Genomic DNA, 27,046 nt, shown 5'->3' with positions numbered 1-27,046 from the left:
AAATAAAGTCACCTAGGGGATTTAGATGCACAGATGCCATTAATATTAATGGTAGCTGTGTGTAAATCCCCAAGAGGCCTTTGAAGATCTTAGATTAAATGGATAATTTTTTGCAGTATTGAAAATCATTTGAGGTGGGGGCTGGTGGGTTCTGCACATGTTCTCTGGAGAGCTCAGTGCACATTCAGGAGGAATCATTCTTGATCTAGTTCAAGGTAAGCAATTTTGTAAAAACTGAAACAAATTTTTCCCTTATAAATGGAGTCTAAATTTGCTTAAAACTCAATTCCTCAAACCAAATGCCTATAAATACAGTCCACATTACTGGTTATGTACAGTACTTCCTTCAGCTATTCTCAGTTCTTAAACATGCTAAGCAGAATTGCAGAAGCAAAGAAATTTATCTACACAAACAGAGATGCTCCCATGGGTAGGAATTGCCTACGCTGTTCTAAAGTAGCTACACTGAAGTACAGTCTCTGCCCTTGCTGTAATCTGGCTCTGAGCAAATGTCATTTTCTCCTGCCCACTTAAAATGTCCCTGCTTGTCTCCCTGAGATTAAGAAAAGTGCACTGAGGAAAGCTGGATTTCAGAATGAAGCACAGGACTCCATATCACAGCTGGTTGGGAGTTTTTTAACAGAAGCTTTTAACCAGAAAATGCCAGTTGGTTGAAACAGAAACTTTTTGCAGGAATGCATCAGGTTTGATTAAATTTTCACTAGGGAAGGTTTCTCAGGCCCAGGATGGACTTTCTGGTTAGAACCCAGCACTCGCACAGTGCTATACCTATCCAAGACTCTGGCCACTAGCCTGGTAGCATAGGTACTCTTTTGGGATGTGAGAGACCCAAGTTCAAGGCCCTGCTCTGCATTAGAGTGCCCTAACCACTGGCCTAATAACTATTCTGGAGTAGTTTCATTTTTCATGAATTTTTGAAAGATGTTTTTTTGAAATCTTGAATGTCCCATGAAAATTTTTTCCGCACATCTCTACTCCATATACTTTCCATATGACCCTGAGGAAAAATCACTTACCTTCATTGTGCCTCAGTTTCTCCATTTGCATATTGTCTATTCTGTATGGGATTTCCTTTGGACTCTTAGGTAGTGTTAGTGACAACTTGCTCAATGGTGGTTCTGTTTCTGAACATGTGCACTTTCACTCTACATCGGGGTGGGCAAACTTTTTGGCCCGAGGGCCAGATCCGGGTATGGCAATTGTATGGTGGGCAATGAATGCTCATGAAATTGGGGATTGGGATGTGGCAGGGAGAGAGGGCTCCAGCTGGGGGTGTGGGCTCTGGGGTGGAGCCAGAAATGAGGAGTTCAGGGTGCAGGAGGGTGCTCTGGGCTGGGACTGATGGGAGGGTGGGAGGGGGATCAGGACTGGGGCAGAGGGTTGGGGCATGGGAGGGGGTCCGGCTCTGGTTGGCACTTACTTCAAGCAGCTCCTGGAAGCAGCAGCATGTCCCCCCTCCAGCTCCTACGTGGAGGCACGGCCAGGCAGCTCCCATTGGCTACAGTTCCCAACCAATGGGAACTGTGGAGATGGTGCTTGGGGCAGGGGCAGCATGTGGAGCCCCCTGGCTGCCCCTGTGTGTAGAATCATAGAATCTCAGGGTTGGAAGGGACCTCAGGAGGTCATCTAGTCCAACCCCCTGCTCAAAGCAGGACCAAACCCAACTAAATCATCCCAGCCAGGGCTTTGTCAAGCCTGACCTTAAAAACCTCTAAGGAAGGAGATTCCACCACCTCCCTAGGTAACCCATTCCAGTTCTTCACCACCCTACTAGTGAAAAAGTTTTTCCTAATGTCCAACCTAAACATCCCCCTCTGCAACTTGAGACCTTTACTCGTTGATCTGTCATCTTCTACCACTGAGAACAGTCTAGATCCATCCTCTTTGGAACCCCCTTTCAGGTAGTTGAAAGCAGCTATCAAATCCCCCCTCATTCTTCTCTTCTGCAGGCTAAACAATCCCAGTTCCCTCAGCCTCACCTCATAAGTCATGTGCTCCAGCCCCCTAATCATTTTTGTTGCCCTCCGCTGGACTCTCCAATTTATCCACATCCTTCTTGTAGTGTGGGGCCCAAAACTGGACACAGTACTCCAAATGAGGCCTCACCAGTGCTGAATAGAGGGGAATGATCACATCCCTCGATCTGCTGGAAATGCCCCTACTTATACAACCCAAAATGCCATTAGCCTTCTTGGCAACAAGGGCACACTGTTGACTCATATTCAGCTTTTCGTCCACTGTAACCCCTAGGTCCTTTTCTGCAGAACTGCTGCCCAGCCATTCGGTCCCTAGTCTGTAGCAGTGCATGGGATTCTTCCGTCCTAAGTGCAGAACTCTGCACTTGTCCTTGTTGAACCTCATCATATTTCTTTTGGCCCAATCCTCTAATTTGTCTAGGTACCTCTGTATCCTATCCCTACCCTCCAGCGTATAAACCACTCCTCCCAGTTTAGTGTCATCTGCAAACTTGCTAAGGGTCCAGTCCACACCATCCTCCAGATCGTTAATGAAGATATTGAACAAAACCGGCCCCAGCACCGACCCTTGGGGCACTCCACTTGATACCGGCTGCCAACTAGACATGGAACCATTGATCACTACCCGTTGAGCCCGACCATCTAGCCAGTTTTCTATCCACCTTACCGTCCATTCATCCAGCCCATACTTCTTTAACTTGCTGGCAAGAATACTGTGGGAGACTGTATCAAAAGCTTTGCTAAAGTCCAGAAATAGCACATCCACTGCTTTCCCCTCATCCACAGAGCCGGTTATCTCATCATAGAAGGCAATTAGGTTAGTCAGGCATGATTTGCCCTTGGTGAATCCATGCTGACTGTTCCTGATCACTTTCCCCTCCTTTAAGTGGTTCAGAATTGATTCCTTGAGGACCTGTTCCATGATTTTTCCAGGGACTGAGTTGAGACTGACTGGCCTGTAGTTCCCTGGATCTTCCTTCTTCCCTTTTTTAAAGATGGGCACTACATTAGCTTTTTTCCAGTCATCCGGGACCTCTCCTGATCGCCATGATTTTTCAAAGATAATGGCCAATGGCTCTGCAATCTCATCGGCCAACTCCTTTAGCACCCTCGGATGCAGTGCATCCGGCCCCATGGACTTGTGCTCATCCAGCTTTTCTAAATAGTCCCGAACTACTTCTTTCTCCACAGAGAGCTGGTCACCTCCTCCCCATACCGTGCTGCAGAGTGCAGCTGTCTGGGAGCTGACCTTGTCTGTGAAGACAGAGGCAAAAAAAGGCATTGAGTACACTAGCTTTCTCCACATCCTCTGTCACTAGGTTCCCTCCCTCATTCAGTAAGGAGCCCACACTTTCCTTGACTTTTTTCTTGTTGCTAACATACCTGAAAAAACCCTTCTTGTTACTCCTAACATCTCCGGCTAGCTGCAACTCCAAGTGTGATTTGGCCTTCCTAATTTCACTCCCGCATGCCTGAACAATACTTTTATACTCCTCCCTGGTTATTTGTCCAATCTTCCACTTCTTGTAAGCTGTTTTTTTGTGTTTAAGACGAGCAAGGATTTCACTGTTAAGCCAAGCTGGTCGCCTGCCATATTTACTTTTATTCCTACACATCGGGATGGTTTGTTCCTGCAACCTCAATAAGGATTCTTTAAAATACAGCCAGCTTTCCTTGACTCCTTTCCCCGTCATGTTATTCTCCCAGGGGACCTTGCCCATCAGTTCCCTGAGGGAGTCAAAGTCTGCTTTTCTGAAGTCCAGGGTCTCTGTTCTACTGCTCTCCTTTCTTCCTTGTGTCAGGATCCTGAACTTGACCATCTCATGGTCACTGCCTCCCAGGTTCCCATCCACTATTGCTTCCTCTACTATTTCTTCTCTGTTTGTGAGCAGCAGGTCAAGAAGAGCTTTTCCCCTAGTTGGTTCCTCCAGCACTTGCACCAGGAAATTGTCCCCTACACTTTCCAGAAAGTTCCTGGATTGTCTGTGCACTGCTGTATTGCTCTCCCAGCAGATATCAGGGTGATTAAAGTCACCCATGAGAACCAGGGCCTGTGATCTAGCAACTTCTGTTAGTTGCTGGAAGAAAGCCTCGTCCACCTCATCCCCCTGGTCTGGTGGTCTGTAGCAGACTCCCACCACGACATTACCCTTGTTGTTCATACTTCTAAATTTAATCCAGAGACCCTCAGGTTTTTCTGCAGTTTCATACTGGAGCTCTGAGCAGTCATACTGCTCTCTTACATACAACGCAACTCCCCCACCTTTTCTGCCCTGCCTATCCTTCCTGAACAGTTTATATCCATCCGTGACAGTACTCCAGTCATGTGAGTTATCCCACCAAGTCTCTGTTATTCCAATTACATCATAATTCCTTGACTGTGCCAGGACTTCTAGTTCTCCCTGCTTGTTCCCCAGGCTTCTTGCATGGGGGGACATGCTGCTGCTTCCAGGAGCCGTGTGAAGCCACAGCACCCGCAGAGTGGGGCAAGCCCTGGACCCTTCTCCCTGGTGGAAGCCCGAGGGCCAGATTAAAACATCTGAAGAGCCAGATGTGGCCCCCAGGCCGTAGTTTGTCCATCCCTGCTCTACATCTGTTTTTTTTTAAATGAAGGCAAACAATAAGAAAGAATAAAAGTAAAGTCTCAAGAAAGAGAGGGGTGTGTGTGTGTGTGTGTGTGTGAGTGAGAGAGACACAGAGAGAGATCTATACAGGCTTCAGCAAGTGTGAGAAATATAATGCAGTATATACAGGAAAAACGGCGAGGGGGGAGCTCATGGATTCATAGCTATGGAAATCACACTATCAAAGCTAAAGCTTTTCCTATTAAAGTTGTATGTCTAGCATTCAGGGAAAGGATGCTGTTGCATAAAGTGAAGCAGCTTCATGGAGGTTGATTATTATAATTCTGGTATGGGCCTATGCTATGTGGATGGGGATGCAGACAAAACTGGTGGTTAAGCTGCTTGAACCAGGGACAAGGCTGGGAATTATACAGGGCAGTGCAAGGATGTTTCGCGCCCTAGGTGAAACTTCCACCTTGCGCCCTCCCCGATCCCTGAGCCCCCGCCCTGAGGCGCCCCCCCCACGGTAGCTCCTCCCCTCCCCCCTGAGGTGCCCACCCTGTGGCAGCTCCCCACCCTCTACCCTGAGGCACCCCCCCGCCTCAGTTCACCCCTGCTTCGCCTCCACCCCAAGCACGCTGTCGCTGCTTCACTTCTCCCACCTCCCAGGCTTGAGGCACCAATCAGCTTAGGCGCCGCAAGCCTGAGAGGCGGGAGAAGTAAAGCAGCCACGGTGTACTCGGGGAGGAGGCGGGGCAGCGGTGAGCTGGGGCGGGGAGTTCCCCTGCATTCCCTCCCCCATTACGTGCTGCAGGCGGCTCTCCCCGCGCTCCCCTGCCCCAGCTCCCTCCGCCTAAATGCTGGCGGCGACCGGGGCGGCTGAAGATCCGGCCACCGCGGTTGCTGCCGAAGAAAATGCCGCCCCCCAAATCCTAGCACCCAGGCGGTCGCCTAAATGGTTGCACCAGCCCTGGAATTATATGCATGCTTGTTACATCGTGTAAATTTCTTGCATTTTTCTCCTTTTGATGCTATTTTTGCTTCTTCACCAAATAATTTGGATTTGAATAGAAAACAAGTTCTGCACTGTGTTAGATGTGGTGTCCCACTTCTTTCCTGGCCTGACATGTTTATCTATACAAAGCATTATGAAGGAATTAAAGAAGAGAGCAAAGGAGCTCAGAAATTCTTTTGAAAACCTTGTCAGATTGTTAATTAATGGGCAGTAGCAGAGGGAGTGAAATCTGTTGCTTGATACCATAATAGGTAGTGCTGTGCCTCTCTCTGTCATCCATAATGGATGGATTTATTTTTGGTAATGAGACATTTATCTTCTTCGCAGCTATGAAAAGCTAGTTGCAGCATAAAAATCAGTTGGAAATAATGTGACAGAAGTTAAGGGGGCAGATGTGTTTTTTTGGAATGTTTAGCACATCTGCTTAAACTTTTGGGCTTTTTTTGTTTTTTTTGGGGGGTGGTGGTGGTAAAATTTTTGCCCCACTCCTGCTAGAAAAACAATACTGGTGATGTCTGCACCTGCCATAGCTGTTATTCTGATAGCATCAAATGATGGCACGGATGTTTTGACTGTGTGAAGAAGATTAGTGAAATATCTACAGAGGCTATAATTAGTATTTTAATTATCAGTGTCTAAAAATGGACAAGTAAGAGAGCTGGGCTCAGCTAGCCAAGCTGAGGAATAGTGGGGAAAGATGGCTCTTTTGGCTAATGTTTGGGCTTGGGAGTTGAGAGAGCTGGGTTCTGTTCTTTGGCCCTGCCTTTGGGCACGTCACTTCCCAATACATTATCAAATTTATGAGTCAAAAGTGAGGCACCTAAATCCATAAAATAGCTGACTTGACTTTCAGAATGTCATGTCTGGATGGTTGGTACAGAATCTAATGGGGACAAAATCAAGAGAATTCTATGGAAATTTTTCTGAAACCCTATTAGATTTAATAGCAGCCTTTCTCTAGGTTTTTGAGCCATTCTATACAATTGTATAATAGGGTTGTAATTTTCGCCATGGGAGCTGCAGGTACTTGACACCTTGAAAAATCTATATATTGGCACCCAAGTTTAAACAATATTGCGTGAAGCTCTCTGTGTATCTTCATTTCTTCAGATGCCAAACAGGGAGCATGAGCAAGCTTTTCAAACACACCTTGTGGTTTTGGGCTGCCTTTAAACAAAAGTGCTGAGAAACCTTTTATGGTGTCTCAAGTTGGGCACCCAAAGATGGAAGTATCGAAAATCACTGGATGTTGTTGAAAATAGTGGCCTGTGCCCATCTCTTAAGGGTGATGTGAGGCTGCCTCAGTGTTTGCAAATCTTTGACCTTTTTGCCAATGAAGTGCAAATTAGGAATGAGAACTGCAGCCTTTTCTTGGTGTCTGGTTAGCAACAGACCCACAGATCACATGAGATGGTTACTATTCATGATTTTCTGTTATTTCATACATCCCTGTCTTTTCCATAGGAAAAGTTGTATGCTACCATAGTATGGTCTCTCTTCCTGTAAGAGTCCTCACCTAGCCATTTCCCTTCACTTTTCTGTTCTTGTACAAAAGTTATTCTCCTCATCTGGCTACTGCTGCAGCCTTTGTCTATATACTATAAACAATGTCCCTCCACCTCCTCCCACCCATGGTGTTGGAAAACATTGGTTGCTAGAATCACAGTCCACAGAAGGTTAGAGAGGAAAAAAATTCCTGTTCCTTTATCACTTTCTTCCTCTCAGGATCCTCTGTTCTTTGTATGACTTAGGTCACTTTTTCCAAAGACATGTTTGTTGTAAGACCTTTCAGCAGTGCTGCTGGCTCCTCAGGGCATTGGAAAGTCAGCCTGACAAAGTTGGGAAGAATGTTTCATTTAATTTTAAACTGCAAATCAAACTTTCACTAATTAATGCTGGAGGTAATGTCATTTGAGAAGAAGAGGGACGTGTACTCCCAACCTCTCAATGACAAACTGCAGTGGGCTTAAACATACAGCCCCACTCCACCCTTACACACACAGTCCTGACATTTTACTGGGAAGGATTGTTAGTTGTGTAACACATCAGAGCCTGGGAATGCTCTTTCTTCATAGGAAGAGCACGGCAAATGACAGCCTTCTTCATGCTGTCACAAGTGACACTGAAGCCATCCTGACTGCCGTTTTGACATAGTGGATTCATTTATGCAGCAAAGAAGTGACAGTGAGTCAGAACTGTGGGCGACAAGATAGATATGAATGTTCTTTGCTTTCTATTAAACACATTCTCTTCAATATGGCATGAGCTTTGTAGGTTTTTTTTTTTTTTAATGCAGAGCCTGTTCGTCAACATACTTCTGGGCACCTGTCCTAAAGTGTATCTCAGGGGTAGGCAACCTATGGCATGTGTGCCGAAGGCGGCACGCGAGCTGTTTTTCAGTGGCACTCACACTGCCCGGGTACTGGCCCCCGGTCCGGGGGGCTCTGCATTTAATTTAATTTTAAATGAAGCTTCTTAAACGTTTTAAAAACCTTATTTACTTTACATACAACAATAGTTTAGTTATATATTATAGACTTATAGAAAGAGACCTTCTAAAAAAGTTAAATGTATTACTGGCATGCGAAACCTTAAATCAGAGTGAATAGATGAAGACTCGGCACACCACTTCTGAAAGGTTGACGACCCCTGGTGTATCTAATCTGCACAATTCAGATTGAGGTCCAGATCTGGATTTGTAATACCAAAGTTTGGGGGCATTGAGTTTCAAGGGGCTTGAGAACTCTGTGATAAGTGCCTTCCACAGACTATAACCACACCAGAACCCAGCTAAAATACTGATTCTAAAATGCCTTCAGAATGACTAAAATAGTTTTGTGTCAGACTCTTCAGAGACAACTGGGCATCTGCTCTGAGGCACAGAGCCCCTCCTGTGAGGTTCAGAGCCCCCAGGGCACTTAGCACCTTGCTAGAGATAGTCAGGGCTTCACAGGTGTGAGTCTTACATGTTCAGTGCCTATTTCATGGATACCAGCCCTGAAGGCAGGACATGCCATAGGCCAGAATCTGTAGCAGGAAAAACATAGACAGCTCCTCTTCCGTCCTGACAGGCTCCCAAAGATAAAGCCCCAGGCCCAGATTTTCAGAAGTGCTCAGTGCCCATGATGAGCCATAATCGTGCATTAAAGGCTTAGATCTAACCTCTCTAGCTGGATCCAGGTGCCAGACAGGCAGCTAGTACTAAGTAGCAGGCAGGCAGGCTCCCATTTGCCCAGCCTACCAGTTGTGCTGTTGGATTGCATGTCAGGCAGTCTGCTGTAATGTGCATTGCCCAGAGTGCTCTCTTGACATCACAAAGCTATGTGCTGTGAGAAGGGGACAGAGAGAAACTCAATATTCTGTGCACGGGCTTCCCTACCTGAGCTACCTTGAATACAGCTAGCATGGGTAATAGGGTGGGCAGGTGTCTGGTTTTCCATCTGAACAGACACCCAAAGTCTGGTTACTGCTGGCGGGGGAGGCAGGGCAGTGCCGAGTCATCACTTGTGCCAGCCCCTATTTAGCAAGGGCCACCTCCTACCTGAATCGGCTCTGCAGGTGAGTCCTTCCTGACCCATGTGTGTGTGGGGGGGAAACAGTGAGCAACGGAGGGAAAGAGGAGTGAATGGGGGGCAGGGCCTCAGGGGGAAGGGGCAGGAGCGGGGCCTTGGGGGAAGAGGTGGGACAGGGGTGAGGTCTGGGGGGAAGGAGCGAGGCACAGGCGTGTTCTCAGGGGGAAGGGGCGGGGCGGTTCCGGCACTCCTGCTGGAGCGTCCAGTTTTTAAATATTACAAAGTTGGCAACCCTAACGGTAGTAACATAAACAGCAGAGTACAGGCAAGAGAGCCAATTATGTACCTTGAGTACACACTGGCCTCTCTAGCTTGTGCTGAAGCCTGTGCCATGCTGTTTACACCACTATTGTTACCTTTCTAGCTACATTCAAGCTAGCTCGGGTAGGATCGCCTGTATACAGTGTTTGCTGTGTAGCTGTAGCCATCATAATATAAACCAGCTTGACAGTGGCTGACACTTGATATTCTAAATTCAGGACCACCCTGACTTTCTAAATATGGTCCCTGTCAAAGCCCAGGAAGCTCAGTGGCAGGTTATTGCCTCCTACTAAGCCAGCCATCTTGCATTAGGGATGCAAATATCTTCATCTTGAGTTCCTTCAAGGGGCTATGCGCTACTGACTCTGCCGAGATTTGTCGCACTGTTAAACAATAATAGAATGCCATTTATTTAAATATTTTGGATGTTTGCTACATTTTCAAATATATTCAATTACAACACAGAATAGAAAGTGTACAGTGCTCACTTTATATTTATTTTGTATTACAAATATTTGCACTGTAAAAAACAAAAGAAATAGTATATTTCAGTTCACCTAATACAAATACAATAGTGCAATCTCTTTATAATGAAAGTTGAACTTACAAATGTAGAATTATGTACAAAAAATAACTGCACTGTTTTATTTTTCAATGTAAAACTTTAGAACCTACAAGTCCACTCAGTCCTACTTAAGTCAATCACTCAGACAAACTTGTTTACAATGTCACCTGAAAGTGAGAACAGGCATTGGCATGGCATTGTTGTAGCCAGCATCGCAAGATATTTATGTGCCAGATATGCTAAAGATTCATATGTCCCTTCATGTTTCAACTACCATTCCAGAGGACAGGGGCGGCAGGTTTGTAGAAATTTTGGTGGTGCTCAGAAGGCTCAGAGCCTGCCCCCCTGAACTCCGCCCCCCACCTGCCTAAGGCTCTGTGAGGGAGTTTGGGTGGGGGGAGGTGGTCTGGGGTGCAGGCCCTGGGTTGGGGCAGGGAATTGGGGTTAGGATGGTTGAGAGCTTGGGCTCTGGGATGGAGTCGGGGGTGCAGGCTGCAGGCTCTGGGCTGGGACAAGGCCTGGGGATGCAGGAGGGGGTGCTGAGTACAGGCTCTGGGAGGGAGTTTGGGTGCAGGCTCTGGGCTGGGGCAGGGCCTGTGGGTGCAGGAGGGGGTGAGGGGTGCAGGCTTTGGGACAGAGTTTGGGTGCAGGCTCTGGGAGGGAGTTTGGGTGCAGAAGGGTGTGTGTGGGAAGGGGGTGGGGGTACAGGCTCTGGGACAGAGTTTGGGTGCAAGCTCTATGCTGGGGGTGCAGGTTCTGGGAGGGAGTTTGGGAGCCAGAGAAGGGGGTATGGGCTCTGGGAGGGGGTGGTGGGTGCTGGGGGAGAGGGAACTGCCATCACATGTGGCTTCCTTCCTCCCCTTGCCATAGCCTCACTAGGGGTGGGGGATGGGGCTGCCCCTTGCCCAGTGTTTGCAGGAGTGGTGGCTCGTGTGTGTGTGTGTGTGTGTGTGTGACAGGGTCAAACACTCACCGAAGCCCAAGCAGCTGCTCAGGTGAGTCATGGAGGTCCACTCTAGATGTCTTCCCCCGGAAGCCCCCTCAGCATCTGGTGCCAGGGGAGAGAAGGGGTGCCAAGCACATGTGTACCTCCTCCCCTCCCGCTCCCTCTCCCTCTCCCCCTCCTGAGGTGCAGTAGCAGCAGCAGCTGCCTCAGCCTGCTGCTGGTGTTGCTGTTGTGCTGTGCTGTAGCTGCCGGCAGCGGAGGCCAGGGAGAGCTGCGCTGCTTTCACTCAGGCAGGAGCACTCCGGGGGCTGGGGAGGGGCGCTCCAGGGGCTGCTCTGGGTAGGGCCGGGGGAGAGACCCAGCTCCAAACATTGGTGGAGCAGGGCCCCCAGCCCTGAATATTGCTGGAGCCCGGGCACCACAAGAGAATATAACTCGTTGCCCCTGCCAGAGGACATGCGTCCATGCTGATGACAGGTTCTGCTCGATAACGATCCAAAGCAGAGCAGACTGACACATGTTCATTTTCATCATCTGAGTGAGATGCCACCAGCAGAAGGTTGATTTTCTTTTTTGGTGGTTCGGGTTCTGTAGTTTCTGCATCGGAGTGTTGCTCTTTTAAGACATCTGAAAGCATTCTCCACACCTCGTCCCTCTCAGATTTTGGAAAGCACTTCAGATTCTTAAACCTTGGGTCGAGTGCTATATCCATCCTTAGAAATCTCACATTGGTACCTTCTTTGCGTTTGGTCAAATTTGCTATGAAAGTGTTCTTAAAACAAACGTGCTGGATCATCATCCAAGAGTGCTAGAACATGAAATACACCTCTACCCTGATATAGTGTGACCCGATATAACACGAATTTGGATATAACGCAGTAAAGCAGTGCTCCGGGAGAGGGCTGCGCACTCCGGTGGATCAAAGCAAGTTCGATATAAGATTTTTTGGCTCCCGAGGACAGCGTTATATCGGGGTAGAGGTTTATATGGCGGAATGCAGATAAAACAGGACAGGAGATGTACAATTCTCCCGTAAGGAGTTCAGTCACAAATTTAATTAACACATTATTTTTTTAACGAGCATCATCAGCATGGAAGCATGTCCTCTGGAATGGTGGCCGAAACATGAAGGGGCAAATGAATGTTTAGCATATCTGGCACATAAATACCTTGCAACGCTGGCTCCAAAAGTGCCATGTGAACACCTGTTCTCACTTTCAGGTGACATTGTAAATAAGAAGCAGTCAACAGTATCTCCCGTAAATGTAAACAAACTTGTTTGTCTTAGCAATTGGCAATGCTATGGCAATGGGTACCAAGAAGTAGGACTGAGTGGACTTGTAGGCTCTAAAGTTTTACATTGTTTTGTTTTTGAGTGCACTTATGTAACAAAAAAAAATCTACATTTGTAAATTACACTTTCACGATAAAGAGATTGCACTACAGTACTTGTATGAGGTGAATTGAAAAATACTATTTCTTGTTTATCATTTTTACAGTGCAAATATTTGTAATAAAAAATCATAGAAAGTGAGCACTGAACACTTTGTATTTTGTGTTATAATAGAAATCAATATATTTGAATATGTAGAAAAACATCCAAAAATATTTAATTTCATTTGGTGTTCTACTGTTGAACAGTGCAATTAATTGTGATTAATTTTTTTAATTGCAGTTAATTTTTTTGCGTTATCTGCGATTGACAGCCCTAATTATTTTACACCAGGGTGTCCAAACGTTTCCACATTGAGACGTTTCCAATTCTAAGCCCTAGAATTGCACATAAATTCTGTATAATTTACAGAATAATTCATATAAAATATAAACATGCTCAACTATAATATCTGCTGTACTGTCATCTTCCACGAGAGACCGTTGCATTGCTTGACTATTGGAAACAGAAATAAGATGAGTGCAACAGCTATAAAAATCTGCTACTGTTTTTTGTCCTCCCCAGGCTATTTTAGGGAGTGGATGGCATTCTGAATGTTCATTCTTCAAACTGTAAATTAACAGATTAGTGGCAGAATTTCATTTTCCTGTGGTCTCCCTTCTACTCTTTAGGAACGTAGCCTGGTTTGGGTCTGATCTTTGGGATATCCGTAGGAAGTGTGTGCTTGTGACTGAAGTTAATTGGGCTCTGAAAAGAATTGCTGCTCCATGTTAAGGCAGTTGAAACCACATTCCTTTGGCAGTCTGAACTAACATTAGATAAGAACAGTTCATGTCGGAGTTGCTTGTATAATGGCAACATTTATTATTATTAATAATAACCCCTGTGAGCCAGCTGAGCCATCTTGCCGTCTTCTGACAGACGGAAAGTCCATCATTTTCTTGGAATCAGAATATATGTAGAACACAAGTTCTCAGCCTTCAACAGCGAGCTTTATCCAAAAATCCTTAGAGCTCAAAAAAAGTCCTACCTTAATTTTTTATTGTTGTTTTTTGCTTGTGAAAGGTGAAAAATTAGTACTATTTTGGGTCAAAATCTTTCTTACCAGTAAACAATAATGTAGGAAGAGGGCCTGAAACATAAGCCCTTGTATCAGAGGCCTGGTATGAGGGCCTGAGGCCTAAACTAAAGTAGTGGTCAAAGCTTTGCTGCTACAAAGCAAAGTTAAGTTGTGAGCAAAAGGCAGGGCCTGCTCACAAAATCTGGAAAGAACAGGAATCAGGGGCGGCTCTAGCCATTTCGCCACCCCAAGCACGGCGGCACGCCGCGGGGGGCGCTCTGCCAGTCGCTGGTCCCGCAGCTCTGGTGGACCTCCCGCAGACGTGCCTGCGGAGAGTCCGCTGGTCCCGCGGCTCCGGTGGACCTCCTGCAGGCGTGCCTGTGGTTACTCCACCGAAGCCGCAGGACCAGCGGACCCTCCGCAGGCACGCCTGCGGGAGGTCCACCGGACCCGCCTGCCGCCCTCCCGGCGACCAGCAGAGCGCCCCCCGCAGCATGTCGCCCCAAGCACGCGCTTGGCGTGCTGGGGCCTGGAGCCGCCCCTGACAGGAATAATATTGCAGAAACACATATTCCTAAGCAGTGCTAGGCACAAGAACACACATGCAAACACATTCCAGAAGGATGGTACCAGAACAGCCTGATACCAGCATATTCCCCAAAGAGAACAGGAACACACTGACCCATCCTAAAGATAAGGTCAGGATGACAGCATGATGTATAGAAATGTTTTGATTGAACCAACAGGTACAAGGCAATGGGTGGCACCCAAATACGTCAGAGGGTGGCACCTAGATACACCAAGGGCAATTCGTAACTTGTATCTGTGTATAAAGATGTATCTCAGAGGGCGTCTTTGGCTGGTTTAGGGGATAATGGAAAGTCCCACCATTAACTGAGCTAGTCAATTGCAATGGGCATACATGTATTAGTGTATCTGTAACCATTGAGCCAGGACATTAGGACCGTGCTTCATTGACAATAAATGTGACCAAGTGCCTTCACTAGGAACTGAGTCTGTGGTTATTGGGCAGTTAAATCAAGGTCTGCTGTGCCAACTGTCTGTGCAGAGCAGGGACAGCACACAAAGGGCTTCCACACGCAGCCAACATCTAGCAACATCTGACTATACAAGTGTGAGCTGATGTATCTGTAGACAGCTTCCTGCAGTAGAAGCTGGTGATTAAAACACATACTCAGTGCTCTCCCTCCAATGAATGATTAATATTTTTAAAAACAAATTTATACTTTATTTTCCACAATGGCATGGGCATTTGGAGGCTTATGAAGTCAAATTTGGTTTGATAGGGCTTGATCTAACACTCCTTGAAATCAAGGGGAGTCTTTCCATTAACGTTAGTGGGCATGGGATTGGGCCATAATAAGTATGGATACAAAAGGTATAGAATCATAAAATCTCAGGGTTGGAAGGGACCTCAGGAGGTCATCTAGTCCAACCCCCTGCTCAAAGCAGGACCAAACCCAACTAAATCATCCCAGCCAGGGCTTTGTCAAGCCTGACCTTAAAAACCTCTAAGGAAGGAGATTCCACTACCTCCCTAGGTAACCCATTCCAGTTCTTCACCACCCTACTAGTGAAAAAGTTTTTCCTAATGTCATAGAATCATAGAATCTCAGGGTTGGAAGGGACCTCAGGAGGTCATCTAGTCCAACCCCCTGCTCAAAGCAGGACCAAACCCAACTAAATCATCCCAGCCAGGGCTTTGTCAAGCCTGACCGTAAAAACCTCTAAGGAAGGAGATTCCACTACCTCCCTAGGTAACCCATTCCAGTTCTTCACCACCCTACTAGTGAAAAAGTTTTTCCTAATATCCAACCTAAACCTCCCCCTCTGCAACTTGAGACCATTACTCCTTGTTCTATCATCTTCTACCACTGAGAACAGTCTAGATCCATCCTCTTTGGAACCCCCTTTCAGGTAGTTGAAAGCAGCTATCAAATCCCCCCTCATTCTTCTCTTCTGCAGACTAAACAATCCCAGTTCCCTCAGCCTCTCCTCATAAGTCATGTGCTCCAGCCCCCTAATCATTTTTGTTGCCCTCCGCTGGACTCTCTCCAATTTATCCACATCCTTCTTGTAGTGTGGGGCCCAAAACTGGACACAGTACTCCAAATGAGGCCTCACCAGTGCTGAGTAGAGGGGGATGATCACATCCCTTGATCTGCTGGAAATGCCCCTACTTATACAACCCAAAATGCCATTAGCCTTCTTGGCAACAAGGGCACACTGTTGACTCATATTCAGCTTTTCGTCCACCGTAACCCCTAGGTCCTTTTCTGCAGAACTGCTACCCAGCCATTCGGTCCCTAGTCTGTAGCAGTGCATGGGATTCTTCCGTCCTAAGTGCAGGACTCTGCACTTGTCCTTGTTGAACCTCATCATATTTCTTTTGGCCCAATCCTCTAATTTGTCTAGGTCCCTCTGTATCCTATCCCTACCCTCCAGTGTATCAACAACTCCTCCCAGTTTATTGTCATCTGCAAACTTGCTAAGGGTGCAGTCCACACCATCCTCCAGATCGTTAATGAAGATATTGAACAAAACCGGCCCCAGCACCGATCCTTGGGGCACTCCACTTGATACCGGCTGCCATCTAGACATGGAACCATTGATCACTACCCATTGAGCCCGACCATCTAGCCAGTTTTCTATCCACCTTACCGTCCATTCATCCAGCCCAGACTTCTTTAACTTGCTGGCAAGAATACTGTGGGAGACTGTATCAAAAGCTTTGCTAAAATCCAGAAATAGTACATCCACTGCTTTCCCCTCATCCACAGAGCCGGTTATCTCGTCATAGAAGGCAATTAGGTTAGTCAGGCATGACTTGCCCTTGGTGAATCCATGCTGACTGTTCCTGATCACTTTCCCCTCCTTTAAGTGGTTCAGGATTGATGTCCAACCTAAACCTCCCCCTCTGGAACTTGAGACCATTACTCCTTGTTCTGTCATCTTCTATCACTGAGAACAGTCTAGATCCATCCTCTTTGGAACCCCCTTCAGGTAGTTGAAAGCAGCTATCAAATCCCCCCTCATTCTTCTCTTCTGCAGACTAAACAATCCCAGTTCCCTCAGCCTCTCCTCATAAGTCATGTGCTCCAGCCCCCTAATCATTTAGGGGGTACAGAAATTTCATCATAATTCACCTCTTACTTTTGTAGAGGCTTTTCTGTTGGGTTCCCCAGAAAAGCCTCTACAAAAGTAAGACATGAGTTATGATGGAATTCCTGTACCCTTTGTATCCATAGCATCTCACAGCACCTTGCTAAGGCGGAATAAGTTCTGTTAAGTATCAGAGGTGTAGCCGTTTTAGTCTGGATCTGTAAAAGCAGCAAAGAGTCCTGTGGCACCTTATAGACTAACAGATGTATTGGAGCATAAGCTTTCATGGGTGAATACCCACTTCGTCGGATGCATGTAGTGGAAATTTCCAGAGGCAGGTATATTTATACTCTGGAAATTTCCACTACATGCATCTGACGAAGTGGGTATTCACCCACGAAAGCTCATGCTCCAATACGTCTGTTAGTCTATAAGTTGCCACAGGACTCTTTGCTAAGTTCCGTTAGTCTCCTTTTTACAGATGGGAACTGAGGTATGATGAGATCGAGTACCTCTACACTCATCCTAAACAGGAAATGAAAGAGGGCAAAAAAATAATCTGCTGCAAAGAAGATGTACTGATGTCAGGTCTCAGAGGTTACCAAGGACAAATATTGGAGTGGCTATATATTGTGTCACTCAGCATGGCTGGGGTTAGGTTGTCACAGCAGTCACACACACACACACGTAGGAGAAAGGGATTAAGGTCCTCTGCTCAGAATATGACTCTAGCTGTGGTGATACTCCATGATGTCAGCAAGTTGTGGGTGGAAGCAGAGAGGGATGAGGAGTGGAAGGAGCCCCCAGCTCCACCCCCCCCAGTCACGAGCCAGAGTAGCTTGCCAGGCACACAGGAGGGAGGAAGCTGTTCCATGGAAAGGGCCAAAGAACCTTACTTCTTGCACAGAGCAAGGTGTTAGTAGGGGAAGAATTGCTAACATAGCAACACCCCACCTACCTCTTCTGATCTACAGAGGATCAGCCAAATGGAACAGAGACATTTCAACATCAAACAAATATGTCCGCTGATCTTAGAGAGGGTAGAAGCATTTTTGACATGTTTGGATATCAGGGTTGCCAATTTTGGTTGGACGTATTCCTGGAGGTTTCATCACATGACATAATCTTTAATTAAAGATTAATCTTTAATTCCTGGAGACGCCAGGACAATCCTGGAGGGTTGGCAACTCTGATCTGCCAACTGGGAGAAGCACTTATCAAGCTGCAGGTGAGTGTGGGTGGAGGTGCAGGGGTTTTGCTACTTGTACATATGGACTTTACCTACTGGAATCTCACAGACAAACCTTCTTGAAGGGAAAGGGAAAGTTTGGCCAGTGAACATGCTTTGGCAACCAATGTGTCCAGCTGAATACATATTTCTAATCCCAGTGCCTTTCCCACAAGGTATAAATTGGCACCTTGTAGCTGCTCCGGGTCCCTGAGAACCTGGAGAATGACTGTTTGAGACACAGAAGCAGAGAGTGTGTTTCAAGGAAGAAAAGAGCTTGCTTTTATGTAGCATGCCAGCTGGCTTCCACCAAAACCCCTTCCCACGCTCATGCACTGTATCTTAGATTTCCCTCGAATTGCTTTCTGGCATCCCTGTTGGTGAGTGTAACAGTTCTTCCTGCTAGTGGAAGTAGAAGGGGTATGTAAGTTGAGCAACAACATGTGGTAATGAATAGAGCACAAGTCTAGGAGTCAGGAGATCTGAATTCTGACTGGCCTGGCTTTGTCTCTGACTTGCTGTGTGATCTTGGATGAATCACTTAACTTTGCTTCTGTTTCCTCTTCTACTTTTGTCAGTCTTGCCTATTTATTTAGGTTGTAAACCCTCCAGGGCGGGGATGGACTTCTCTCACTCTGTCTATGTACCAGGCCTATCACGTTGGGGCCCTGATCTTGAGCTAGGTCTATAATAATACAAACATAGGGATTCTGCACTTCCTGAAGCTTCTTAGCAAAGATCAGTACAACAGCTCTGAGCATAGGCCATGAGGAGGCTTTGGGTTCACTTTACATTTGTGGCCACATAGGGTTGGGACCTTGGTTTTGCCAGTGCTGCTATTTTTGATTCCCTGTCCTTCATGCTGGCAGGCTACAGTGAAGAAAGAATTCCCCAACTGGCCTCCCATCATTCCTGTCTGGAAGTTTGTGCTTCAGACTCACTTCATTTTAGATGGGTGACCAGAGGCTTCAGAGTCTGCAAAAGGTTGGTTGGCTATGTGTGTAGGGGGATGCTACTGCAGCCTTAGAAGAGATTGCAGGTAGGTGGTGGCATGGGTGTGCAGAAAAGCATTCAGAGAAGTGCCTGGTTGCAGTACTGCAAGTAGCTAGGTGAGTCCCCAAATGTGTTACTCTGTACGAGGCACTGCAACATCTATATGGCCCTGGGTAGATAGCAGCTAAGCTCCAACACCCTATTCAGGCAGCTCTTCCTCCAGTTGACTCACCCTCTTATGGAGAGAGAGCCTTGCAAAACCCCACCCCTTTGGCAGAGGAAGGCACTCTATGTAGCTGTCACAGGCAGAACCATCAGAGAGATGTTCTCCAATACATCCACAATATCCTTTTATTCCTCTGTGTCTTGGTGTGCTGTCCAATGGTAGGTAGTGACAGGAACCTAGGTAGATTAATCTCTATTTACTAGTGTATTTGCCACGGTGCTGATATTAGTCCCATGTCATTACAGCTGTTCATGAATAATTTCATATTGAATGCAATGTAGTAGCAGCAAATGTAAGAACAGAGTTAAATAAAACATTTGTACACATCAATCAAGCTGCATTAATGCGATTAGCTAGAAGGATTTCACTGCTATCTGTTAACTTTCATGGTATTTTTAGGATGCTTAAAACACCAGCTTGAGAAATAGAATTGAAGAGAATAAATATGAATTATCTGGTATGAGTTACATAAGGTGCTTTTAGTATCTGGCACTATTTTAAGTTGCTGTGGAATCCAATTCCATCTTATTACCAACTGAGCCTTTGTCTGATGTATTAGATCAAAACATATTCCTGTCTCTAAACGCTAACAGCAGCACATTCAGTCCTCTGGATTTCGGCGTCTAAAGTGGGTGTTGCAGGAAACTTGGCACCACTGCTCTTTATAGAATAATAAACACAGATGATGTTGCCTTGGGTTTCATATAGACTTGGATGCTGTTGCCTCATATCAGATGATTCATAGACAAATGGTGACTATTAGCTTTTAAAAATAACATTACTAGTTGAATAAAATGGAAGAAAGATGCTTGCCAGGTTTCACAGATGGCCCAGGGTGGTAGGTCCTTTTTTTTACTTTGAGCTGACAGAACATTTTGCACTTCATTCTTCCAGTGGCTGCATTACACTGTTGTGTAATTTGACTATTTTTCTCTTTTCCAGTGGGCTGGGACATACCTGGAGAGCTGTAGTTTCTCCTCTTTCATGCTTTGCTCAAGGTATGTTCTTTACAAACTCCTGTTCTCCACATGATCTGTATCAAATGCAGATTATGGAAAGGTCCATTTCGATAAAAGTAAGCTGCAAAGCTATTGGCAAAAGAATATTCATCTTTATTTCTGGTTTTTGTGGTTCTGCATCCTGTTTTCTTGATTTGGGGTCTAACATTTTAAAGCACAAAAGAAGGGTTCAGCCTAGGAAATGACACTGAATTAGAGCATGACATTGAGGAGTTGGGTGAACTAACTGTGCAGACTGAGTAGCTGTGTCACCCCGGTCCTCTAACCTGGGGTGCCCTTTACACTGCTTTGCTGCTGTAGCTTCCAACCTGGATTCCTCACAAACAGCCTCCAGCATGTAAGTCACTTCCAGCTATGTCTGTGTGCTGCAGCCAGATTTTGGCTCTTACTAGCCTTGGTTATACTGCAGGGTGACCCCAATACAATCCCAGTCCCAGATCTTCCCCCAGAAACATATGTCTTGTATTGCCCAGCCCTCTCCTGGACAGTACAAATATGTTAAGTCCATTATTCCTTTTAAGGGAATTTGCACACAACATGATACTCCAAATGGATTTACCCAGACACTTCAGCTTGCACACTGGATTAGACTAAACAGTAAAACAAGTGTATTCACTACAAAGAGAGAGATTTTAAGTGAGTCCAAGTAATGAGGCATAAAGGTCAGAAATGTTAACAAGAAAAATAAAGGTAATATGCTTACTAGTGCCTAACTTAACAAACTATATTCAATTCAAAACAAAATTTTCTCACATGCTTCAGCAATCTGACTAACCAAACTCTTTAGATCGGGGGGGGGGGGGGGTATTCCCCAGAGTCCAATGGCTGCTTCCTTTGTCTCTTCAAGTGCAGTGAATGCGATAGGCAGGGAGTGAGAGGGTGTGCCTTAGGATTCTGGCCCTCCTTTTTATAGTTTCAGTCCTCTTAGAAAAACATTTCCAGCCGAGCACCAGGAGCCACAGAGCCTATGTGGAAGGATGTTTCCTGATGGGTTTTTATATCTGTTTGAACATCCTTTGTCGTCCCTTTCTTTTTGATGACTCTGTTTATTGGTTAAATTCAAATTAAGCCAATCACACATTCCTTTGTTTAGGACAAACCTATTTGCCAGCTTCTGTGTGGACAGGACTGTGGGGTTTGGAATACACCTCTACCCCAATATAACGCGACCTGATATAATGCGGGTTTGCATATAATACGGTAAAGCTCCGACACACTGCTCTGAGCAGCATGTTAAGGGTGCCGGACCAGGCCGGGGCCGAGGGATTTGATAAGGGGCAGAGAGTCTCGGGGGCCGGGCTTCCCCTCCCCCAAGGTCTGGGGGGCAGGAACTGTGGGAGGGCACTTTTGGGGACCCCTCAGTCCCAGAGTGGCCCGGAGGATTAGCGGGGGGCCGGGAGCAACCCGCTCTGCTTCCCTCGCTCCAGCCCCAGCCGTGTTGCTCGGGGGAGGGGGTTTGGGGGAAAGGATTCCCACCCCCGCACTCACCAGCAGTGGTGGGAAGCAGAGTAACCCGGCTCCAGCCCGCTCCACTCTGCCAGTTTCCAGCCGCAGCGCTCCGCTTCCCGCTGCAGGTGAGTACGGGGGGGCATCCTTTCCCCAACCTCCCCGCACTCACTGGCGGCAGGAAGCAGAGCGCCGCGGCTGAGAGCTGGCAGAGTGGAGTGGGCTGGGGCTGCCTTGCTCCGCTTCCTGCTGCCGGTGAGTGCGGGGGGCATCCTTTCCCCAACCTCCCCGCATTCACCGGCGGCGGGAAGCGGAACAGTCCAGCCCCAGCTGTGGTGCTCCATTTCCCGCCGCAGGTGAGTGCAGGACCTTTCCCCAGCTGCCCCCCAGCGACACGGCTGGGGCTGGGGCCGGGGGAAGGAAAGCGGAGCGGGCTGGGGCCACGTCGCTCCACTTCCTGCCACAGGTGGGGGGGGCATCCTTTCCCTAACTTCCCCGGACTCATCGACAGCAGGAAGCGGAGTGCCGCAGCTGGGAGGTGGCGGAGTGGAGCGAACTGGGAGCGCTCTGCTTCCTGCCACTGCCGGTGAGTGCCTGTCGGGGGGGTGGGGGTGGATAGGGGTCGGAGCAGTCAGGGGATGAGGGGCTGGGTAGGAAGTGAGGTCCTGGAGGTGATTAAGGAGGTGGGGGTCTCTGGAGGGGGCAGTCAGGGAACAAGGAACGGGGGTGGGGGAGCAAAGCAAGTTTGATATAACGCAGTGAGTTTTTTTGTCTCCCGAGGACTGCGTTATATCACTGTAGAGGTGTATGTGTTAATAACACCATACAGAGGAATCTTAACTTCACACAGTGTTGCCACACATATTTTACCAGGACAATACTGACCAGCAAATTATTAGTTTTTAAATGACTCCTCACAAGACATGCCTTGTACAAAAATCAGACCTCTGTAGAGTGTGAACACAGGGGTGTATCCTGTCACACTCACCTTGTGATAATTATTACTTTGCAGCCAGTGTAGACTGGGGCAAGTCATGTTCAACATTGTATCATCTGGTACTCGGTAAACCCTTGGCCCCAATAGGTTAATTCATGACCAGCTCAACCTTATCTAAACTGATTGCAAAAGCCATAGTCAATATCTCGTAGTTAACGTGACCTCTCAAAGTTGTGCTCTAACTCAGTGTAATTTTCTGGTGAAAACAATCCCAAATGGAAGCAATGCCCCCTTCTCTTGCTTGCCAAGAACCTAATCTTGCTAGTCCTCCTGTAGTATTAGCGGTGGTGTCCTGCTCCCACCCCACCGGCTCAGTGGGAGGCCACTCTGCTTCACTACATTCGCTCAGGCATTGTCCCGTTTCAAGAGAGTAGCGATTCAAGTGTGGGGGTTGAGGCCCCTGTCACGGAGTGTGGGGGAGTCAGGGCCCTGCACTCACCACTTCCTGCGATTCATCGTGACTCTCAGCCAGCCAGTAAAACAGAAGGTTTATTAGACGACAGGAACATGGTCCCAAGCAGGGCTTGTAGGTACAACCAGGATCCCTCAGCCAGGTCCCTCTGGGGGGCAAGGATCTTAGACCCCAGACTTGGGGTTCCCTGCCTCTTCCCAGCCAGCCCCAAACTGAAACCAAAAACCACTCCAGCAGGCTCTCTCCCCCTCCTTCTCACCCCCTCTCCCTTTGTCCAGTTTCCCGGGCAAAGGTGTCGACTCGCCCCACCCCCCTTCCTGGCTCAGGTTACAGGCTCAGATACCGTCCCTCATCCCCTGCTCTCCCATCCCCCATGCAGACAGTCCCAGTAAAACTAAATAACATTCCCAGGTTAATCCACTCAGCTCCCTACTGCATGATAACGTACAGTAAACAAGCAATCTCAGGGATCCGGCCCTCAGGCAGGGTAGAGGAATCAAATAGTCTTGGGGTGCAGATCCTCAGGCAGGACAGAGCAAACAGTCTTAGGGTTCAGGCCCTCAGGGAAACAATCTAGGGGCTCAAACCCTCAGGCAGGGCTGGAGCAACAAACAGTCTGTCGTCCTAGCTCTAGCAAATGGCAGACAAATGCAGGCACTTGGCCTAAGGTGTGGAGGCTGCCACCCAGGGGTGGGGTTGGCAGCATGGAGTAACGGGACCTGGGCCCACCCTACTCCACCAGGTCTGAGCCCAAGGCCCTAACAGTGGCAGAGTGTTTCACCACTGGGTCAGCAGAGATCCGCCTGAAACACGGTGTCTGGTGTTTGGGCAGCATCACAACCAGACTATAGTCGGCTTTCCCTGGGCTATTTCCTATTCTACCACCATCATGTATCTGCGGCTCGAGGTCGTCCCCCACCTCTTCAGGGTATGTGGCAAGTAGCAGTCCTGGCAGCTCTTCGCCTGGGTTGGCCTCCTCCAGGGCAGGGCATGGTGCAGCATGGGTTCTGCTCTGGGGATCTGCAGCAGGCTGGAGACATCTAGCTCAGACTCAGCTGGGTTACAGCAGACCCCACCTTTTATACTTCCTGTCCTGCACCTTAGCTTCTGGTGGGAGGGGTGAGCCTGGCCTGGCTCCGCCCACCAGGGAATCAGAGTGGCTTCTCCCCCTTGGGTTTAAGACCAATCTTTACTCCAACCTGCTCTGCGGCTTGGAAGAGCTAAGACTCAATCAAATACGCTTATTGAAAATGTAATGTAATAGGTTTAAACCAATAAGGTTTAATAGAAAATTAACAAGTTTCTCTAGAAATTACTCTTAAAACCCAGCAGAATTTAACAGAGAATGGGACCCTTTCTATAGATTTTTCTGAGCCTTCCTGTAGAATCCTGTAGCATGGATTTCATTTTCTGTACAATTCTGGAGGATGGTCTGAAAAGCCTATATACAATTAGCGTTTCCTATTGAACTCTATATACATTTTCATAAGGGAACATTGGTCAAGTCGAGCTGGTAAGCAAAGAGAGGAAGGACATACTTTTTCTCCCTCCCAAAGAGGAGGGGTAGAGTCGGGAGAATCTGCTCTCTGGACTGTCATACCCTGGCAAGCCTGGAGCATTCTAGTCGGAACTCCCACTACACACCTAATTCTCCTCTCACCCATCTTTGGTGGCACCTTCTAGCAGCACAGCTCCTTTGGGAGCTGTGGGGAAGGAGTAGCTTGCAGGAGACTGTGCCTCTGCTCTAGTGTTCCTAGGTTCATGGGATTTCTGTAAGAAACTGTGGCAATCTGTGCATTTGGAAGGAAGTGTCCCCTACCATCTATTTGTGGGCACACAAATCTTTCTTCTTTGTCTGCAGCCCTCACCATCAACAGAAGAAAAGAGCTGAGAATGCTAGAGAGTGAATTTACACTGTTTTCTCCCATGTAACGCTCATCCTGCTGTGGGTTGTTCTGGAGGAGTGAGTAATATACAATAGGCCTTTGTCTTCACATGGATTTATTTGTTATTTTTAAGTCTAAATGTCTAGTTTGACCCTGATCAGAGATCTGAGAGAGCTTTTTTTCCCCTGACGCTCAGCAGTTCATCTTTTCACACACTCCTCTGAGTGTACAAGATTTCATAAATCTCTTCAGTGCTAGAATTAAAGCGAATTATTCTCATTATGTCTGAGTCAAAGCCTTTTACAGTTAGAATGAACTGGAGAGGAACCAAAATAGATATAAGAAGGTGGGGGCTGAGATTTCTATGGAAAGGTTAGGTATTTTAGTGGCTTCTGTGTAGGCTTCTTGACAAAACCAGTTCTGACTCGTGCACTGTCATACATGTGAAGGGCCAAGTTCTGTCCTCAGATCTAGGTACACAGTTCTCATTGGCTGCCATATCTGTGAGGCACTAAATAAGCTATTTAGAATTAGGCACTAAATTAACTATTTTTTGCTTTGCATCCTTGTAACCAAATTTTCTGGATGAAACCCCCACTCTGGTTTATTGTAACAATGTAGTACTGTTGGGCCATGTGAATGAATGCAAACTAATTTTAACTTGAAAGTACTGTTCTTCCAGTGATGTCCCTGTGGGTGCTCCACTGTAGGTGTGGCAGCGTCCCCTGTGCCTGGGATCAGGGGATCTTCATCAGCAGTGCCCATTGGACCGCACATGTGCCCATCACATGTATATGTAGCACTATGCGGTCCGACTGCCCCCCAGTTCCTTCTCTACCGCCTATGGTCTGGGACTAAATCCACAGCACAGCCTGCGTCTCCTTTGACCTCTTAGATAGTGCCTTACCTGTTAGTTGTAGTGTAGTTTACTAGTTACTTTACTTTTCTTGTTCTCTCCCTATTAAAAAACAACTTAATTTTTCCTTCCTACTTACCCTCCTCATTAGCTCATAGCTTGGGACTTTGTTTTCCTGCTTTCCGCCCTTCCCGACTGGGAAGCTTTCTCCCTCACCTTTGTGTCTGGATCTTCCAAGTTGAAGAGGTGCATTTCCTGCTAGGATGCCTTCCCAGTAACTGATGGTTACCCACAGTTCATCCGTTGCCTGGGAGAGGGACGGGTCCCACAGAAGTGTACCCAGTGCCACCTGATTGCGAGAGCCAGAAATGACCGGGACATTCAGCTATGGCTTCTCCTCATGGAGAGATCATTGCGTCTAGACCGGACATTATTTCTTCCAAGTACTGTTGCTTATAAAATATGTAGTGTGGCTTGTACATTTAAAGGTGTCCTTTAAAATGATTTCTCCCCTAAATAGATACACTTCCCTGTGTGGAGGTCTTTGCACAGTCACCCTAGTGCAAGGACCCAGTGGAGAGCAGCACTAGGGTGACTGTGCAAAGACCTCCACGCAGGGAGCTTTGGGTAGTGTACTTTCAGTGCAGTGCATGGAGAAAGAATGGGTAGCAGAGTTTCTGTAGACATTTCTGTTGTGGGTTGCTGGGCTCTGCTCAGTAACTTGTTCCACATACAGCACTGCAGGAACAGGACACCAAAGGGGCGGTTATCAAGATATCACAGCCAGGGTGACATGACAACTCGCTCTCCCATTTGGCACATGTGTGGCTCAGTCCCAGAACCCATGCTAAGTCTTTCCTGAATGTGTTTACTGAGTGTGAAATCCTGGGTGTGCAAAAGGGGAAGATACCCCCTCCTCTAAACACTGCTGGTCTTGCACCAGCCATCTAACATGGTAATTCATTTTCTTTGCATATAGGCTGGATTTTAAAGGACTATGAATTATTTGTCCCTGCTGAGAAATACATGCTCTAGTTTGGTTGTTAAGGGCCTACAGGTGACTAGCTCTCATATGGGGATGCGAGGGGGCACAATTACAGTCCATATGTTCTCCTCAGTGCCAGGACTGTGTACTGGTACTGTCCCTGTCGGTGGATGCAAGCCATCTCCAAAAGAGCACAGGCACTATGACCCTTTTCTTCTCCAACAGCCAGCTGGATCTAGTCTCAGGAATATTAAAGGAATTGCAGCTGTTACTTTTGTCTGCCTGTGGCTGGTTCCAGGGTCTGGCCCTGAGATCTGGCTGACTGGTGTTAGCAGCATGAGGCTAGAGATACAACTGCCCCACTTGATTTTCTCCATTAACACCACAGTACTTTATTCTTTGCCCTGGGCCCAAGTCCAAAGGGTCTTTCATATTCTTGTGCATTCACTGTTTGTTCTGAGCTGTGTTTTCATGTGACACTGAAGCATCAAGCTCCTACTAG

At 47.2% G+C, this 27,046-nt stretch overlaps 1 protein-coding gene across 2 annotated transcripts in view; it reads left to right on the top strand.

Moving 5' to 3' along the window:
• The window catches only part of SORBS1 (sorbin and SH3 domain containing 1), a 313,279-nt gene that overhangs the window by 60,903 nt on the left and 225,330 nt on the right, over positions 1-27,046 (top strand). For both annotated transcript variants that reach the window (XM_045024362.1, XM_045024364.1), the window contains exon 2: positions 19,886-19,941. The gene's annotated coding sequence lies outside the window, so the exon portion shown is untranslated. The remainder of the gene's footprint in view (positions 1-19,885; positions 19,942-27,046) is intronic.

This window comes from Mauremys mutica, chromosome 7, assembly GCF_020497125.1.
Source record: "Mauremys mutica isolate MM-2020 ecotype Southern chromosome 7, ASM2049712v1, whole genome shotgun sequence".
In the NCBI taxonomy this organism is placed as follows: Eukaryota; Metazoa; Chordata; order Testudines; family Geoemydidae; genus Mauremys; species Mauremys mutica.
Note: the sequence above shows the minus strand (reverse complement) of the source record. Positions and strands in the feature narration are given on the sequence as shown.